Source organism: Centrocercus urophasianus, unplaced genomic scaffold (assembly GCF_019232065.1).
Source record: "Centrocercus urophasianus isolate 14NV4802_14NV808 unplaced genomic scaffold, USGS_Curo_1.0 seq_20, whole genome shotgun sequence".
NCBI classification, from domain to species: Eukaryota; Metazoa; Chordata; class Aves; order Galliformes; family Phasianidae; genus Centrocercus; species Centrocercus urophasianus.
Window position 1 is genome coordinate 14251161 of NW_024884756.1, and position 18284 is coordinate 14269444.

At 39.3% G+C, this 18284-nt stretch overlaps 1 protein-coding gene across 5 annotated transcripts in view; it reads left to right on the top strand.

Moving 5' to 3' along the window:
* Positions 1 to 18284, top strand: part of CWC22 (CWC22 spliceosome associated protein homolog) — a 190123-nt gene that overhangs the window by 63910 nt on the left and 107929 nt on the right. For 4 of the 5 annotated variants that reach the window (XM_042821974.1, XM_042821975.1, XM_042821978.1 and 1 more), the window contains exon 2: positions 9261 to 9342. The exons of the other annotated variant lie outside the window; for it this stretch is intronic. The gene's annotated coding sequence lies outside the window, so the exon portion shown is untranslated. The remainder of the gene's footprint in view (positions 1 to 9260; positions 9343 to 18284) is intronic. 5 annotated transcript variants of the gene reach the window in all.

The window sequence follows — 18284 nt, forward strand, 5'->3', positions numbered from 1 at the left end:
CCCGGATAGGTCCATTTGTTGATCAGTTAATTAATTTATTGGCAAATGATTCTGTGGCATACAAATCCACTCAGGCCTGAATTAGTCAATGGGAACTGTATAGCAAATAACAGAGAAGAAGTGTGCAAGCTTGGATGTGTCTCATTCTCTAAAAGCTGCAGATTTCTAAATATCAGTCAGAGCTTTTGCTTAAAACGTAGTTATTCTGATGAAGTGGATTTCAATGGGGATTTCAGTCTACCCTGCTTGCAGGGTAGAATGTTCTGAATGTTGCTGGTGTGATGTAGAGGAATTACAAAACTTGGTACAAAGCAAGTAGTGAGGAGATATTTTCCTTCTTCTCAAACAGGAAAGGAAATGATATTTTCTAGTTTGCCTCTAAAACTAAAAAGCTGTTCTTTTTTCCCATCAGGATAATAAATAAATATATAGTAGGTATACTCATTTATCTCTATGATTGCAGTTCCTAAGTACTACATGTCCCAGTACACAAAATTTCCCGCAACTATCATTTGCTTTGCAATCAAAGGCATTGTATACAACACTGAAGTGGGGAGCGACAAAATGAGGTGGAAGAAAAGGAAGCTGTGAAAGCTTGAAAGTGTAATCTCTAGCTGTGTATTTCTCTCTGTAGCAGGAAGTCATTTATCTGCACTGGCAGTGTGTGATGCAAAGTGAGTCAGGAGCTTGACAACTCGCATCCCCTCAGAGGTAGAACTGTCAGAGGGGGGGAGGTGCTCACCCCAAAACCCAGCACTGTCTGACCTGACCATGGTGCACCTCCACCTCTGTTCAGTGTGCACTTCAGTCTACTTGCATATTTCTGGAAATATTGATTACTGGGTATTACAGAATTTTTCATCACGTTTGTCTAAGTCTTGCGGATTATATGAGAGTGATAAAGGACCTGAGCCTTGAAATTGGATACCTCTGCACCAAGAAAAAGATGAATCTATTGTAAGAAGATTGTGACTTACAGGGATGGAGTTGTCCTTGTTACATTCTATTCTTCACACGGACAGAGCTGCAAGGCAGAGGATAATGTGTATAAGGAGCTGAAGGACACACATTTGATTCTTGAAAGTGACTTGAACTACTATTGTCCTCACGTGCTTCAGCCCTGCACCTACAATCAAGTCCAGAAGTAGTAAGTAGTGAAAATAAAAGCTATAAAGAATAGTGTTAAAAACGATGATGACATCAACAAAAAAAACGTACCACTGCTTTCATTTCCACTCTTCTGCTTCTAGATTTGTTATTGGATGCAGTCTCCAAGGCCTTATAGAGATGTTTCAAAGTTAGAGTCTGGTGGCTTGTTTGTTTTAAAATCAAGAATATTTGATTTTTTCCTATCGTTCTTAGGAAAAATGACCTAGATTTAAAAACAAAAAACAAAACAAAACAAACAAAAAAACCCGCACCCATGGACGTTGTGTTGTTTGAGATCTACAAGTGTAGATCCACAGGCTGTCTGTAGCAGTAGTACTACTGGGGATTTCATGCACATAAGGCTTTCTGCAGAAGCAGTCGTTGGTATAAGAAACAACTCCATGTTGGTGGTACTAAGAAAGATACACTTACTACCAAGGTAATGCAGGTAAAATTACATTTGAGTTATCCTTTAGTCAACTTCATCACGAATTACATCAGGAGAGGAGCTGTGTCCTGTAGCTGATGTGTGCTAATTGGTGGAACTGTTGAACAAATTACGTGTCTTTTGGGATAATACTACAGCCGTTCATGTAAGAGATTACTACTGCTCTTTAGGTACATGTTTTGATTTTGCATGAGTTAGGCAGAACTGAAAACATTTTCCCAGTTTTGGTCTTAAAAAAAGTAAGATGTAATCATAGGTAGAACTTGGAAATAAGGGTCTATACTCATTGCTTAAAAAGTGCCAGGAGCAATCTCAATGTCCCTTTCTCTTACCAATCGGCAATGCTGTTTGAGGTTTTGCTAGTATTCCCTCACTTCTGTTGCTGATTGTTGCCTGCTAGCAACCAGGCTATTTGGTGTCATGTTCCCCTTGGCTGCGCTCTACTGCATGCTGAAGCAATGTCCCCCTGGACTTCTCCAGTGAGAGAATTTAAGAGAAAAGAGACATTTCCACTCCTGCAAGTCCGCTTGACATCTGTGCCAGTCCCAGTTTGGGGCTGTCCCTTCTCCCAAACAAAAGGGGTTTCCACTCATTTATCCTATTAGCTGTCTCTACTACCACAACTGAAGTTCTTTCTATTCTGACAATACTAATGCTGTTGTAATGTGAAGAGTGTTTTTTTGTTTTTGTTTCTCCTCAGGCTGGAGGACTAATGTCATCCCTTTATATTTGGCATCATTAAGCCCACCTTGACCCACAGATGCCAATGTCTTTGATCCCAGCAGAAGAATCGTTGCAGTTTGACTTGGTTCCTGCAGCTGCAAAGTTGTTATTATTCAAATAAACTTATAATTATAACATCTTCATAAGCCATGCCCTTAATTGTAACAGGAAGAAAAGGCATTGAAGGAGACAGGAGGACTATAGGGCTTACCTTTTGTGATGATCTCAGCCTTGAGTATGAGGACTGTTTCTTTTACCACATGCTTTCATGGATGGAAACAGGATGTGAATCCTATCCTAGGCCAAGAAATTGTCTGAACACTTCAGTCTTGAGCACTTGTTCAATGCTGAGGATAAGAGCGCCCTGAAGCACTGTTCAGGAATGACCACTTCTCAGAGCAACACTTCTGCCATTTGTCAAAATCACAGAATCACAAAATTGCAGGGGCTGGGAAGGACATCTAGAGATCATCTAATTCAACACCCCTGCCAAAGCAGGCTCCATAGACTAGGTTGCACAGGTAGGTGTCCAGTTTGGTCTTGAACATCTTCAGGGAAGGAGATTCCACAACCTCTCTAGGCAGCCTGTTTCAGTGCTAGATTGGCTAAAAAAAAGAGCAAAGCAATTTAAATAATAAAATAAAAATTAATTTGCTTTAAATGCTGTTATCCAGAAGGACAGATGCTAAATCTCTCAGGATCTTTTTGGACAAAGGTACAGCACATTTACTATTACCTCATGGCATTGTTGCCTGAAGATCTTGTGAACCTCTTCTCTGTGAAGACTGCCGTTTATCATCTCTGAGCCTGCTACCACACAGCCTCTATCCACTGCATAATGTTGTTTAAACTATACCAATATTCCCCAAAGACTAAAGCTTGAGCTTTTACAGAGATTTGAATTCAAAGCAAACACAGAGGTGGTAATATCTAAGCCATGACTTTACACTGTTAAGTATGGTATAAAATGCAGAAATGTCATCTCTGTGCCTTTCCTTCCATTTAAAAGCACCAAAACACTTTTCCTTCAGCAATAAATGCCATTTAAAGAATTATTAAGATTTTATATGTTCTGTTTGGCAAAGCGGATTAATTATTCTTCCTGCTTAGTTTTTACTCAGGCAATAAATCAAATGTCATGAAACTAGTTCTGCTCTTCCCTGTTTAGTTTAAAAGAAAAGAGACCTCTGCTTTTCACATACAGTGCCTAGATGATTATATTAGAATCATCTGAAGCCTTATCAAATGTTTCAGTAGATTTTTGTTGTTCCATTAAAACCTGGTTTCTATTCTTTTAATTCCTGGTGCTTGCAAACCAAAAACTTCGTTCTGGTTTTTTTTTCGTTTTTTTTTTTTTTTTTTCCTTGTTGTTTGTTCTTGTCTAAACAAGTATCAGTAAGAATGGAGGAGCTGTTTTCTCTGAGAAGAGAAACTAACAGGGCAGACAGAGGTCATTTTTGTTCATCTGTGCATGTGAAATCTAGTGCCTTTATCAGGATTTTGTAGTTTAATCTGCCTGCCTCTTATCCTATAGGTCTCCCAGATAGAAAGACACTAACAATGTATCTTGCTTGAGCCTTTCAAGAGATCCTCGTGAAACACTTTCATTTGCAGTGTAATGAGAACTATCAGGTATTATTGTTAAGGGCTGCTTCTGTCGTAGCTGGATACCAATTCACCTCTCTGGGACTGAAGAATGGTGTATTTCACTCCACATCATTTGTTCATCTATGAAGAACTTTGAAATACTCCTTTTCTCATCTCCTTTTTTTTTTTTTTGTTTAGCTGGAAGGATTGGTACTAGGAAAGCTCATTTCATGCAATAAGTAGTTCTTGAAGTGATGGGAGGGACAAAGGATATACTTTAAAATGAACAGCAACACAGTTCTCTAGTTACCGAGACCACAATGGTAGGTCTATTGGTGGAACACTGGAGCTGCTGGAGTCAAACTCCCGTGCAATCTCATGCAGGCAGGCTGCACTGACTCCAGCATACTCACCAAATAATTTTCAGCTAATTTGCAAGAAAAACATATCATTGAACCTCTTTATTTCTCTGTTTCTGCCTATCTGCATCAGGGAAATGATTTCTATCACAGTAACATCCAAATGTATTCTGGTCACAATGTATGCTGTATTAGGGTGTTAGCTGTACGTAGGGTGATGATACCAACTCTATCCTCTGTTAAGAAACTGTCTCAGACAGGTCCCATTCATTGCATGAGAGCACTGTGGGGTCAGCCAGAATAATTCGTAGGGTATCTGATTTTGGCTGTAACATTAATTATGGAACTAATTTGAATGAGCAAATTGCCAAGCTGTCGTCATCTCAATTACTTCATCTTTTGTTTGTTTGCTTTTTAAGTGCAGAATAAATAGTATATCGGCTGTGTTGATGAGAACTTCTATGCTTAGTTCCTAACTGTGCAAATAAATTCTGTGCTCTCTCAAAGAAAAACTGCAGCACCAGAAGTCAGCATCGCTGCCCTGTAACCCTCCCCTAGCTAACGCTGCCACAAAAAAAAAAAAACAACTGAGTGATGAGAGCCAGGCTGGGCAAGTTGTCATGGTGAAAAGGGGACAAAAATTAAAGCTGCCCTCCCCTGGCACTATCCCAACTGGAATGCAGCTTTGCAAACACCATCTGCTTTCTCCTGCAAATAAGCCTTTGCAGGGTGCAGCAGGTCTGGTAGTGGAGGAGAGAAATTCTACCCATGTGTTTCACAGCCTCTGTGGGTCTGGGTTCAGCATCTTGAAAGCAAGTGTAAGCTATTATTAACTCAAAGTCGTGTGACCAAACCTAGAACTTGAGCTCAGTTCGTTCCTCCCTTGATTTGTGGCTATACAATGATATAGACAAATATCTTCTCTCCTTTGCAAGGTTTTTGATTTCACTATTCGACCATATGTCACTCAGATATTTGCTAGGCATTTTCTAACAAAAATACTCCATCCAAAATTGCAGACGGAGTACCAGAAAGATCCAGAATTGTTGTTGAACTTCACAGGAGAGGGTCAGGCTAGATATAAGGTAAAGGTTCTTCTCCAGAGAATGGTGGGCATGGAACAGGCTGCCCAGAGCATTGGTCACAGCACCACACTGCCAAAATTCAAGGAGCATTTGGATAATGCTCTCAGATATAAGATTTGGCTTTTGGGTGGTTCCTTGTGGAGACAGAAGTTGGGCTCAGAGGTCCTTTTGGGTCTCTTCCAACTCCTGTGATTCTTTGAAAGAGCAAGAAAGCCTCTTTGATATCCCAGAGAGCTCCTCAATCCTCTGAGAAACTTTTGTTAGAGAAACATCATGCAGATCCTAGAGTAGAAGTGGCAAGTGGCCACTTTGGCTTCCCATTTTCCTCATCGTGAAGAAAAATTAATCCAGGGGTTATAGTAAGCTTGTACATTACTTCAGGAAACACTAGGGCCCAGCCCAGCATGAGTATAAACTTTTGCTAACTAAAAGCTAAAGGTAGTGATGTGTGAACTAGCCCTGAGGCTGCTGCACTGCTTCAGAGTAATGCACATGGGCAACCACTGTAGCATGTAATTTCTATCCTAGTAATAAATCAGTTGTGATCAATAGTAACGTGCTTGTTAGCAAACCTGTTGATGTTAATGGGGCTTCTTGAAATTCATGCAAGAGGTAGATGAAGCTGATCCTCTGCCGTTTCAGTAGAGAATCTGAAACTAGTACAACAGCTGCTGCTTTGACCTTGAGGCTTGTATCCCTTACAGGTTCTTGCCACACATGAGCACAGTCCTGGACAGGTGCTAAATATCTCTCTGTATTTTGCAGCTAAATGCTTTTGTGCTTTCTTCTTTGTCCATAACTGAAATAGCTGGGCTTTTTGGTTAACAAATCATAGATATAGTTCTAGTATCCACTTGAGTCTTTCTAATTCTTTTCTTTCCAAGTATATTTTTGAAGAAACAACGTCATCCTAAGTAATTTCGTCAGTGACTAGGGATTCTCAAGCCATTCTCTGATTTCCAAAAATCATATTAAGTGTTGCCTCTTGTGTAATGAATAAGTGCTTATCTCTCCTGCCTCATATTCTTCCAAACCTGTGAACAGGCTCTGCTCTTTTGTCCCTTCTAATCTCAAGCTATCGAGAGAGCTTCTATTACTTCAAGGCTGATATCGCTTGAAGTACCTTGGCTTAATCCCACTTCCCTAAAGATTTAAAGGATTTTTTCTTCTTGGATCTGAAAAAATATCATTATTTAAAAATAATTTGGAATTAAAGCCCAGCTAAAAAGTCTGACCTATTTCTCTTCTTTAAAGCTGATGTGTAAGAAAGGCTCTCTCAGAGGAAAAAGGGGAAGAAAAAAAAAAAGCACAAAACCCTATGACCTAATTCACAATTTTATTAAGTCCATATCCCATTATTATTTTTATTAAATGCTAAGAAAGTTCAGAAGACTTATCAATAACTAGAAGAAAATTGCTGTATCTAGACCTATAATCCTTTCTGGTATTCGAAGCAGAGATTAATTAAAGACACAAGACTGAAAAATCTATTGGCATCAACAAAATCCTGAAGGTCGAATAGGTCAATTCTAATAGATAATCAGAGATTGCTTTTATTAGCTATTACTATTAACTATTACATTATTAACTGAAAGGTCGTTTGCCATCTTTATGGAAGGAATTCCCTGTACGTGTAATTAGTCAATTTAGCTAGCTCTTGTTCCTGGTCAGTTTTTTCTGAAAAGTTTTTTTGATGATTATTTTTCCTGCTCATAGAAGTTCCTTTTAAAATTTTGTGTGTGCATTTAAATAAGGTATCATTACTCTTCACCACTGAATAATATAACAAAAGCATTGTTTTTTATCAGTGTTTTTAAGCACACGTTAACATCCTGTTCTGTGGTATAATTACCTATTAAATTCCACACGACAGCTGAGAACTACCATATGCTGTAAACTTTCCATGCAGGCCTCTCCACCTGCCCTATCTTTTCCTTTATTTCTAAGGAAGCAGACCCTAGACACACATCATAGGTTCATAGGATCATAGAATGGTTTGGATTGGAAGGGAATTTAAAGCCCATTCAGTTTCAACTCCCTGCTGTGGACAGTGCTGCCCCCACCACCTCAGGCTGTCCAGAGTCCCATCCAACCTGGTCATGAGTTCCTCTAGGGATGGGGCACTCATAGCTTCATCCAAAAGGGCCCCCAAGCCCTTCTCTGCAGGGCTGCTCTCAAGGAGTTCTTCCCCCTAGTCTGTACATATATCTGGGATATTTCTTAGACTTAATAGGAGGCACATATTTTAACCTAGATCATATAGGATCTTTTTAAAGAGGAAGCAAACCAAGTGCACAGTTCTTGTGATGTGCTGCCGCTTGCTCCATAGCCCAGTCAAAGTCAGTGAGATCTGGGTGAATTATGTTTCTGATTAAAGCTGCAAACTTTGATACATACTAAATATAAATGGCACACACAAAGCACTTTGGAAGCAGCCAGCAGCTGCAGTGCCATGCTTCTGAAGAGCTGTATGACAGCAAAACAAGGCATGGATGCAGGAAAGGTGGCACGTCCATCACCCTGCATACACTCAGCATGTCATGGGCTTTGCTCACTCAAGCGGCTTCACTGAAGCTCTGTGAGGTTACTCACATATTCATGTTTAATCACAGTTACCTTTTAGGCAGATGACTGACTGGGATTTCAAGTTTTCCAACACTAAAATGCTAGGGAAAAAAAAGCTGCTATCAAATCACTGTGACACTGTGGTGAAAGCTGAGTTTTTACGCTGCTTTTCTGGCCCTTAAGAATGGGTGTTGGGGAGAAAGTGCAGAATGGCCCTTCTGAAGCAGAAGCCTGTTTTTCTTGAAGATACTTTTCTATTTCAAAATTCTCAAAAATGAAGAAATGTATTGAAGAAGAATCTCCTAATAATGAGGATTTTGTTTCGCAAACTGAAATTTTGAAGTAAAATGTTTTCTCCTTTTCTGCAATCTACAGAGAGAAATTAAAAATATGATTTTTATATGCCCAGAAAAAAAAAACAGAATTAATTACTACTTCTGTGTTTGACAGTCATTTAGCAGCCTACATCTGAAGGCTTGTGATTTTGTCACAGGCCTGATATATACCCAAATACCTGGGAGAAAATGCATGTTTCCATAAGCAGAGTTTTAAAAGTAAAAAACAAGAATGCTCATGTTAACTTAGCACTTCGTAAACAGCTATTTCCAATTTATGGTAACTGTATGGTCTCATTCAACATTTTTAAGCTGTTTTTGATCCAACACGTAGGTGGACTTCTGAGGAGTCCATTCTCTCAGGTTACTATATACATCTTGATTATTTTGTAAATGTGTTTTATCTGTCCAGCATGACCTTCCCATCAGCACAGCCACCAGTGTGTAAATTATTCTAGCTAAAAACAGCCTCCATGAAAGCTGCCTGCAGAGCTGAATGCCATTACTCTGATGTTTAAGTCCTGCCTAGGAATGCTGCTGCCATTTCCCACCATTTCCGTAGATAGTATCTGTTGTAGTTTTGTTGTTGTTGTTTGTTTTGTTTTGTGGTTTGTTAGTTTTGAGGGGGGGGGTGTTGTTTTTTGTTTTGTTTTGTTTTTGTATATCTGGAGGAGAGCTACAGTTGGTGTTGAGAATGCATAAGGTTTTTGCTTTTGCTTTTTGGGTCTGTGACAGTGAATTCTCAGACAGTGGTGTGAACCAGTTATCATACGAAGGAACCTGCTGGTATGTGAGTCCAATGTTCAAGTGAATCTATATTTTCTATACAACTCTTAGTTGCAGCAAAATGCTGCTAAGAGCACCACCAGCTGGCACTGGTGGCCAAGCACAGGCCATAGCTGAGCATCTCCAGCCACAAATCCAGGCCTGCTTCCAACTAGCTCACACAGCTCATTGACACAGCATGGCTTTATTCCCCATATTCAGACTTGGAAACTTTTCGTTTCAGCCTTCTTCTGAGCACAGAAGGCATCTGGTATCATATCTCCATCCAGTGAGATGCAGAGCTCTTCAGCCAGTGGCTTAGACCTGTAAGTACTTTACTCTCACGAGTTCCATTGGGATCCATCACGTACATTCTGTCCCCACCAGTCTTTCCAGGCACAAGCTGGCTTTGAACACAACTGCTTTCCCCTGTTGCATAGATTTCCGTGCCTTAATGTTTCCTGACAGCTGCTATAACTCAGTCTCTCTTGGTGGCAACCAGAAGTGTCTGCAAAGAAATTGTTATTTGGCTAGAGAGCACAAGCAGGTGTCCTGCAGCATGAGGATACCCATATTCCTGCTGTCTTGTAGCCCTCCATGCACAGATAGAGCAGTGCTCTGCTAATCAGATCTGTTGTGATAGGACAAGGAGAAGAGGATAAATTCAGATTGGATACAGGGAAGAGGTTTTTACAATAAGGGTGGTGAGGCACTGGAACAGGTTAGTCAAAGAGATAGTGGTTGTTCTGTTCTTGTAGACATTCAGGGTTAGGCTGGAGGGGACTCTGAGCACCTGACTGAGCTATACCGTGTCCCTGTTTGCTGCAGGGATGTTGGATTAGCTGGCCTTTAAGGGTCCTTCCAACTCAAATGATTCTATGCTTCTACAAAATGAGCCTCAGATTGGGGAATAGGAATGCACAGGAGTTCATGTAGTATTGCCAAGACTAGACAGCAAGTTTGGGAAATAACAAGAGATGATGCTTTATAGGTCTGGCTCGCAGGGAGGCCTGCACTTCCTCAACTATAGTCAGGGAAGAGGCTACAGGAAATGTGAACAGAGCAGTTTTCCTATACGTGGTAGGGCAATGCTGCATGAAACTTGGGACCGGCTCCCCTACTCCTTTACAAGGCAGTGAACCTCCTTCAGGACTGAGTCCACACTTCTGGCTCTAGTTACAGTATTAGCTGCAGGGTGGCACAAGCAGGGAAATAGCAGGAAGGCCCCAGATATGTCAATTTGTGATCCAGCTGGGGCATAATGCAGGTTGCATAAGCATCTGACAGTCAGGGCAGGAGATGATGATTCATATCTTGGAGGTATTCCTAGAATTATTGTGGGGAAGCTTAGTAGTATGGTCCTGTGACCCTCAGAGCTCTAGAGAGGTCTTAGAACAAAGATCAGGAAATTTCATGGATGGGGAAAAAATAAAGTTGTTTTTGCAGGAAAGCATCTGTGTAAACAGGCAGGGCTCTAAAGGAAGTTTTTTCCTTTTTAATATTCTGTTTTGACAACATCCTATAAGAGATATTTAGTACCTTCACCTTAAACCAGATATGTGTTTTGACAAGAGCTAATCCTGAGATTTCAGCAATGGAAACATTCCTGTGCGACCTCAGAATATGGGGTAGTAAGTCAGGAAAGCATTCTGGTGCTCAACAGAAATATGTATTTACAACGCAAAACACCACAGGGACACTGAACAAATACAGTTGTGGGAAAGTTAAAACAAGACTAAGAAAATCCTTGGTTATGTGTAATACTCAGTCTCTAGTAAATGGGAAATGATAGGAAAAGAAAACACTTGGAAAGTTCAAAATGACTCCAAGTGTTTTCAGGGAATCACTGTATTGTCATCACAAATCCTGCATGGGTCCCACCTTAGACTGATGCTAAGAACACAGTCCAGAAGGATTAAACTTTATATGTGGCAAGAACATAAAAGACTGAAATGTAAAATTTAGCAGAGATGACGAGTTATTGACAGAAAACCCTGGAGATCATTATTTGTTTAAGAACTACTATAGTTGGATTTCACTGCAGAACACCAGCAGCTGGATTCAATGCTGCAGACTAGACAAAAGCACTGCAATCTGCCTTACTCTCTAAAATACAGGTGTCTCTGCATGTGCAGAGCATAATGTGGTTAATAGTTTCTGATGGGTACAACAGCATTAGAGGAAGAAACCAATGATTAGCAAGGTAATATTACTATCATACCAGCCCCAATTAGAGCCATCATCTAGCCATGGGACAGCCAGCTCTGAGCAAGTGGTATTCTCGTGTACCAGTGCTGGAGCTCCCCGTGAGCACCTCCACACCAGCACACTGACCTTGCTGACACAAGGGCAGACCCATGGGCTACCTGCAACCAGCTGCTGTTCTGCTGTTCTGCCTACAGCTCACTGCACAGATTGCTGCTGTGAGCACATGGATAAAAGCTAGTATTTCTTAGCAAGAAGCAACAATTATTATGCTTTTTGATGTGTGTGTGTGTGTGTTCAAGAGTCTGCATCCACTGTCTAGCTTTTGCTGAGGATTAGAAATTAGGGGGAAACAATTAAGCAGTCCCCTGTACTGTTTGCAGTATTTTATTTCCTCTCTGATTGAAGTTGCAACACTGGTGCGTGAGCAGCACCTCCTGCAGATGCATGGCTACTCACAGGCTTTGTGAGTTGGCCCCTAACTCGTTACTGCCAGGCACCTGCACTCCTGGGCACAGGGCCAGCTGACTTCAGAGCAGGCACTGCTCCCACCTGACAGATGGGGGGGGGGGGTTAATGGCCCCAGCCAAGAGACCATGCACTCTGTGCTATCAAGTATTTGGGACAGTGTTCCCAGCCGGTGTCATCCTAGCTGTGGTCTGTACTGAGTTTCTGCTGGTCCTTTTAGGACATTGTGCTGATCTGGTCCCAAACTGAATTCATTTCCAGAATACTGGGAGTTTCTGGACAAGCTTCTGATCTGAGGGTGGTCCTGTGGGCAGAGAAGTGTTACAGCTAATGTGAGACACAGTGACAGAAATGCTGTGGCCAGTGGGAAAGGAAGGCATGTTGCAGTGTCCCCTCTCAGAGGTCAAAGTTCTGGGGTTGCTTGGGGCATCCCTTTACCTGGTTGGCCTCAAGTTTACAAGACGGAATTAAGAAAAAAATCACTCCAGGAAATGCCATATACCAAATTTGCACTGAAATTCAGCGTGCTATTTTCAGTTTCAGCTGGCCTGCCCCAAGACAAAGGCTGCACCACTGGTGTCTGCTGTGCACCTGAGCATCATTTCTGGGGAAGAAAAGAAAAAGAAAAAAAAAAATTGTCATCTAGTATTATTTTCCTGAAAGAGATGCAGCCCAGTTCTTCAGTTTCATGCTCCTACAGGAGCAATAGCAGCTGTTTTTTCCTAACATCAATGCCTAACTGCAAGATCATCTCCAGTACTGCATCCGAAACTTCAGATTATTTGCTTGATTGTGAAAACTAATGCAGACTTCTAGTTATCATTGGCATACGTGCATGAATGCTACAAAAATATTGAAAGAGTTAAAGATTAAAAATTCTTGAAAGACTTTGGAGTGAAGTTATCACATCTCTTTTCTCTTGGATGCAGAGAGGAGAAAGGTATATGTTCTTCTGATGTAGCTCCTCAATCAATTGAATGTCACCAGGAAAAACAGAGAGACGCATTGTCCACGCTGCACATGTTTATAGTATGATAGCATTACAGGCATTCCTTCATAATTTCAAAACAGTAATAAAATAAATTTAGGTCCACCTTTGAAAATATCTGAAGCCAAATTTGATTTCTGCTAATACACGTCAGAATATCTGCATACTTATTCCCTGTAGAGCAACATCCATTTAGTAGTTTAAGATCCCACATTTTTCCTTTTTTCTTTTGCCAAATGAGGCATTTGTTTCCCTCATCAGTTTACACCAGTTATAAACTGTAAACACCAGACCCACAGTTTTATCAAGAATAAAAATATAAGTATTCCCTCTCCAACTGTGCATTTTGAACTGTTGACCCCAACACTGGCATATTTCTCAAGTTGAAAACATATCCCTCCAAAAAATTTTAAGACGAATTTTAAACATTCTTGAATCCAGAAGGGTTTTTCCAAGCAAAATAAGTGTTGGCTTGCTAACATTAGTAACTTGCCATTGATTTTCAAAGGCAAGGATGGTTAGGGCACTGGCAGGGCACAGCTGGGACGCAATTTCTTAGAGCAGGACCACACTAACAAGCAGTAGATAGCTTCTGACTCAGGAGTCAGGCCAATAGCACCCAGGCAGCTCCAGGCACAGTGGGCATGGCTAAAAGTGACATGTAAAAAAATCTTCCAACCATGTGATATTTTGATGGCAGGGACTGCTGAACTGAAGCAACCGATCTGCACTGCATCCTTGCCAGTTGGCTGTAGAAGCACAGCATGTCCCAGCAGGCTTATCATTCAGTGATCAATGTCAGAGCCCATGTGTGAGCAGCTCTCATGGAGCCTCCTTTTCCTTTCACTTTCCAACAGATGCTGATGTGCTGTACGGCAAGACCATGGCTCTTTGCAACATGATTTTGGAATGTGACTTGTGATAAGAAACTTTAGTTGCTGCCACATAGTTTTCAGAAAATTATTATTTTTTGTAATTGTTTTGTTTGCAGCTCCTCGGAAGGTTAAGGCTTTGCTGGAACAGGCACTCACTGAAAGGTGTTTTTGATGAAAGTTGGCTGCAGGAGTCTAAAAGGGCGTATTTTTCACATTGATATTGAAAATGTATGAAGCTTACTTAGCAGTGAATACAGGTGATAAGAGCGCAGTTTTTGATATGATATGAGTATGGCTATAAAAAGATTTAAAACTGGTATTTGGCAGTACTGCTTCCAGGAAATAAGAGGCTTGAAACCTAGCACTATTATTGCAGAACAGTTCTATGAATTTCTAAAATTTCTGTTTATCAACTCCCTCATTCTGAGAGAATAATGCATAACAGTTCCAAATTAAGAAAATTTAGATGCTAAGCAATCTAAGCGAATCTAATGCTAAGTGAGTTTATTTTTTTGTGTGTGTCTTTCTTTCAAGGAGATGAAATTGTATTTAATGTCTTGAAATGCTAAAGCATTGATGTTGAAATGAAAAAGTTAAGACATGCACTCATTGAATTTCCAAAAGCTACAGTTTCTCATTCTTGGTGTTCTATAGAGTATTTTTATCACAACCAGGCTATTTTGATGGATATTCAATAAAATATAAATAGAAAATACATCTTTGTATGTAGCACGAACAAAAAAAAAAAAAAAAAAGATGATAAGAATCTTAATATTGCCCTTTCATGAATTTCTTTGATATTGAGATTTGATTTAATGTTATTTCAAGGTTTTCTTCCACTCCATTACAAAAGCTGAAGTTCTGTGAGGAGGAAAACTTAACATGGAAGTATGTGTGTGCTTCAGAGCACAAAGTGTCCTTGGAACGTTCCTGCTGTGTTTTGCTGATCCTGTAGTTATATGCTGTATCTACCTAATTGGGATAAGGTCTCATTATCAATACTTTCCACCTAATTACACAGATTCCTACACTGGACACAGTGTCATGTCGTTGTTGCTAAAAATAGTAACTAATAGGAAGGAACAGTCAGTAAAAGAAATAAAGCCTGTTTTGCAATGTTAGCATCTTTTAAAAATATGCTAGAGATCTTGTGGAGATTACAGGATGGCTTTTATCCTCTTTTGTGGTCCTTTAGGAACATTTTAGTATATTGTATAAGTTTGTTTCCTGAAGAAGTGGAAATGCTTCAGTATCTCAGAGGCTCATGCAGAGTCTTGCTATCTGGCTTCACCTTGAACAAAGCTCAGAAGGCAAGTACAGGCTTGGCTTTATTCTTCTGAGTCCAGTCAGTAGTTTCTGTATTTGCAAATGGTGGCAAAAATCTTGGATGAAAACGTAAACTGAATATACAGAAAAATATATTTACAGAGGTTGCTGCAAAGGAAGGTCAATTCAGAACTGATATGAAATTCACTTTTTCCATAAGAGGGCTTTTTAAATATTAAGTAGTACTTCCCCGTGGAAAAAGAAATGTTTAATTTGTGTTTTAATAATACAATCTCAGTGCAAGATGCTATTGAAATGCTAACAGTCACCAAAAAACTAGAAGTTGGCAAATAACTGAACACTGCATTACCATTTCAAAAAATGTGTCTGATGGCATCTTGGTTCTTGGGAGCCATGTCCAGAATTGAATAGATGAGACTCCATCTTGAAGAGAATTTGATCCCCTCTTATTGTCAGTATGTTCTTTATAGTTACATTCATGCCATAAAATTACTACCTTTGAGATGAACCTGGCTGTAGCTGGTATTGGCATTTTTTGTTCTTGTTGTTTCATGCTGCTGCACTAATGATCAAATATACAAATGATGCTCCAAAAGTAATGCTCCCTATGTTATTATGCTGGCCCATGATGTCAGAGATAGATGTTGGTAATATGGCAGTAGAGGTTGAACCCTCTCACCAATATTCCATTGCATGTTATTGCTGTGTGACAGATGGCAGCAGAGGGGCAGTCTACAGAATGGTGTCTGAAGTGGAAGTGCAGATGAAGCAAAGTGTCACTGAATTCCTCTGTGCAGAAAAAAAGGCACCTATTGATATTCATTGACACTTGCTGAACGTTTATGAAGACTAAGCAGTGGATGTTTTTTTTAAACAGGTTTTTGCAGAAGCAGTAGATGTCAGGCTTTTGATAACAGAATGAAAAAACTAATTGATTAAAAAACATTGTGAATAGGTAATACTTACGTCATCAAATAGTTTTTTGCTATGCCAAATTCCTAGACTGTTAGCAAGGTTGTTACACTATTTGATTATCTTTCAAATTCAAAGATTATTAAGCAAATACGCTGCAAAGGTTACATCAGTCTGTCAGGACAGTGCTAATGCCCACGGAGTCTTATCAGTGCATGTTAAAAGTCTGTGAGAAATTTTCAGAAGGGACAAAGGTTTCCTGAGAAAATATAATGTTCCCTCTGTGAATATAGAAAACATGCAGTTAGTAAGAAAATGTCTTATAAAAAGAAACATGTTTACAATTTGCAGAAACACAATAGTGACATTAAGACTACTTCAATATGCTCCCTACATCTTTGCAGCCTAATCAGTTGTCATTTAAAAAAAAGAAAAAAAAAGAAAAAAAAAAAAAAGGAAAATTAAAAGCCCTCTTCTGCTGAGACCATATAAATAGATTTTACTGCAAGACTGTAATTCAAGATTTGTAGCCAAGTGAGAAAACCTTTGAAGGATTGAGATCAAAACATCTTCTGTGGTCATACTGAATGCTTGTGGTCTTTAGTGGTAAAAGTAACCTATAGTAGAAAAGCATATGTAATTTATTATTCATGTATTTTTAATTTATTTTCTTTAGTGTAGGAAATGTGGGAAGAGGAAGCCTTAAAATTTCGTTCATCCTGGATCTTCTAATTAGAAATTACTTCCTTTAAAGTGTTTTATCACATCTTCCTTCAAGCAAAACATAAAACATCTTTGCTCGTGAGAGCTCTCCTGTGCAATGCTATTGAGAGACTGATCAAGCCAACATGGTTTTTGAAAACTAGGAGAGCTTGCAAGAAGGTGTACTTTATGGGACAGTGACCTCTGAATTTTTTATCAAGGATGTTTCTATAGTCCATGTAGGATTATTTTAGCTGAGATATCATGCCTGGCCCCCCAGTAATGATCTAATCCTGCGTCTAGATGGACAAATGGTGAATTAAAAAGTAAATTTGAAGGGTGCTACCACCATACTTCAGAACTAAGAGATTGAAAATAGTTCCTTTTTCATTTAAGCAAAGTGTTTGCAGATTGAAGACATCTCTTGAATACAGGTGGTCAAATGGTAACTGGTGGCATGAAAACAAAATAAGTGAGAATAGTGAAAAAAACAAGAACAGACTTTTGCCTGAGGGTACGGAGCTGGGGGCAGAAATGGTCAGCAGAGCAGAAGTGTCACTGTATTTTGATCTTAGCACTTTCCAGGGTCAGAAATCTCTGTATCTTCAAATTTGCCTCTGTCTCATATTTGCATGAATTACCAGAGCGAATAAAGAGTAGACCAGAAAAAAATAAAAAAATAAAAAGGCATCAGTGATGACAGCAGATGTTGTTAATCCCTTTTTCTTTGCAGCTGAACAGGCTGTTTTTAATGGAAGATAGGGTTCAGTGAAGTTTCTTTTAGTGACAGATTTGGCTCCCACATGCAAGGAGTTACACTTCCTTTTGTAAACCAGGAGACCAGTTAAAGTTCCCAAGATCACACTGTAATCTTCAAAATATATTTCTAATTGCAAGTTAAGCAAATTAACACAATACTGACTCATGAATATTCATTGGTTCTCAGGGGACTCTGAGGAAAGACTATCTACAGGCCAGTAGCAATGTATGTTTTTGTTAATTGAAAGAAAAAAATCATTCTATCTTTCTACATCACTTGTGTTTCTTCTGAACAAGAGATTCAGGTCTATTTTCCTTTCTTTTCTGGAAAAGAAAGACACAGTACAGTAATTTCAAAGTTCTACATAGTCAGGAATTTCTTTTTTCTCTGAAGCCCATCTTGCACTGTAACTGCCTGATCAACATATCTACAGTGAAAAAAGCAACAGAACAAAAAGAGCAAAAAAAAAAAAAAAAAAGAGAAAATTTGATGTATTAGCTTTTTAGGTTTTTTTTTTCTTTTATTTACTTTTGCAAATGCTTAAAAGCTCTAAAATACAACTAATAACAGAAGTAACATTGCAGTCCTTGGTTGACGGGTAAAAAGCTGCTGCTTTTTAATTGTTGTTAAAACGGGCATTCAAAACACTGCATAATCGCTTCTCTGACTATTTTCCCCTTTCAGGAGTGTCTAATTTTGCTTGAACTGAGTCAGTAGGAGTAATAAAGCTTAAGTTAAGATGCACAGACAACTGTAATACTGAAATAAACACCTGTCAAAACATGGAAAGATAATATCTATCTCTAGTGATATAACTAGTGATATTGTCAGCCAATACCAATTTAACCCACAAATGTGTTATTTATTTATTTATTTATTTATTTATTTTAGGGGAAAGCAGGGAATAAAACAAGATGAATGGAAAAATCTAACATGAGTAGAGATGTTTTCACTGCCAGAGGTGTTTCTTCACTTTTTTTTGGTTGGAAGTTTAAGCAGTGTCCCAGAGTTTTGAAATCTCAGTAGCACTGTGCTAGTGGAAAAGGAGCAAAAAATAAGGAAGAAAAGATT